General features: G+C 43.6%; 1 protein-coding gene across 1 annotated transcript in view; it reads right to left on the reverse strand.

The window, feature by feature from the left end:
• bean1 (brain expressed, associated with NEDD4, 1) overlaps positions 1-405 on the reverse strand; it is a 71777-nt gene extending 71372 nt beyond the window's left edge. Inside the window, exon 1 of the mRNA XM_031568742.2 lies at positions 1-405. This exon is cut by the window's left edge and continues 40 nt beyond it. The gene's annotated coding sequence lies outside the window, so the exon portion shown is untranslated.
• Between the last annotated feature and the right edge of the window lie 1751 nt (positions 406-2156).

The following is a 2156-nucleotide window of genomic DNA, read 5'->3' on the forward strand; positions in this document are numbered from 1 at the left end:
AAGTGTTGTCCTTCAGATTTCACCGCCAAAGTCTTACGATAAGCAAATTATCCTGCATCACTGTAAATGGGAAATTACACCTCCCGACGTGAAATGAATGATCGAGCATTCCAGGTTACCTACAATGATGAATGCTTTCCGCTATAAACCTGTGAAGTCTTCGGCCGTCCAAAATCTCTCGGATCGTTTACGACAGCAGAGCGAGGACACATAACGCGCTCGCCTAAATGAAGACGCATCTCCGCACGTTCGGGTTCGCGAGGAGTTGCCTTATCCCTGATGCCCACTCAGGACCGCCGTCAGTAAACGCAATATGCAGCTTTCGGAACAAGCGGGGCAGAGAGACATAACATTTGCTTCACTGGGGACACTGAGACAGACATGGTTCGCAGGCATTCAGTCAACTGTGTGGCAGTTATAATGCCATCATTGTGGCAGTTATAATGCCATCATATTTCATTCAGATGGCATGCGGTCAGGTGGTGAACTGCCGGCAACACAGACGAATGTTAGCAAACAGAGAGGGATCCGTTCCATGTCCCATGGATTCTCGGCGCCCTGCTCTCTGTAGAGATTATAGGAATTACAGAAGAACCTTGTCTAATAGAGAGAAACGGTGTGTAAGACAACACCATTTTTCACTTGAACCCCGTTTTTGTTGTCCTCCTCAGTGGTTGTATGAAGTATAGAAAATACTATATATCTGTCTGTCTGTTTGTCTATAGTGCTACATTTGATATAAACATTCAATATTTGAACTTTGATCCATTGCTTCGGCTTTACGAGGCCTTATTCCAAACTAAGGTACAATGACCGGTCGACATTACTAAGACAATAAGTCAATAACCCATGAAGAAAGTATTGTGCCGTAATGAATATACTTTTTAATACGCAATGTGTTGTGATATTGCTTGAGATATTGTTTGATCAAACACAATAACCTTGCACATTGTATGTGGTAGGTCTATGGTGTGTTGGTCGTTACATTAGTCTACAGCTACTAGCTACTACAACTACTACAGAGAGCATTGTAAAAAAATATTTAGTCGTAATCATTTAGTGTCCTCTAAAAACAATGGTGGACATGGACAACTACACGGGGTTCTTGGCGACTCCTGCTGGAAATCTCATGTACAGTTATGAATCATTTATTGCTGCAGTCAGTCTGTGCATTAGTGTAACCTAACTAAATCTGAGATTATATTGTAGTTTGGCCTCCTGTTTAAAAAAAAGAGAGACAAAAACTGACTAGCTGTCCTGCTAACTTAAAGCTGTAGAACGTCCTAAAAAAAGGAATCTCGTTTAAAATGTTCCAGTGAAGACCATGGACAAGAGGTGAGCCACAGGTTGGTTCACTGCCTCAGCATCCACGGCCTCTCCGATTTCTCCTTGAGATGCGCGGGTGTCAGGACGGATTGTGTTCACGGTTGTGCAGTCTGTACGGTAAGCGGGCTTTTAATTAACGGTGACAAATTCTGCTTTGAGATAGGATCGATGGTGAGGTGACGGCAGTGATCCCGTGTTTATCTTGTCAGGCCTGCATATGTCACCTTGCCGTGGCGCGTGTGAGGTGCCCGCGCCGCTGAATTGGCGCCTCTGATAAGGAGAGCGCGAGCGGAGAGAGTCAGCGCCCACCCTGACCGACGACCTGCTAAAAGGAGGAAGAGATGTGGAGCTCTGTAAATATTTCATCCTGTGAAGCTGCAGTTGGCAGATAGCCTAGCCGGGGCCCACGCCATCCAAAATGATGCTCCTAGAAAATGCAAACAGCAGGCCTATTGGGAAAGAGAAAAGAGCAAACTATAAAGAGGTCTTACCTTGCCCACTGCGTTTAAAAATACAATTTGAGTTATAAATACATTGAAGTGATATTGATTAGGTTGCTGGGCCTGGTCTAGGCAAAAAAACAATCATACTAACCAAAATGAAAGCATTCATCAACCTGACCACATACTGGCTAAACACAAGCACAAACACACACACACACACACACACATATATTACATTACACACACACACACACACATATATATGGGAAATATGGGTATTTACCAAGCTGATTTTGGCATTGCAAGACATTTTCCTGAAGCATTATTCTAAAGATGCTCTCATGTGTAATGTTGCATAACTACTAAGCTGTTCTACAAGCACTACTC

The sequence above is a fragment of the Clupea harengus genome, chromosome 6 (genome assembly GCF_900700415.2).
Source record: "Clupea harengus chromosome 6, Ch_v2.0.2, whole genome shotgun sequence".
Classification (NCBI taxonomy): Eukaryota; Metazoa; Chordata; class Actinopteri; order Clupeiformes; family Clupeidae; genus Clupea; species Clupea harengus.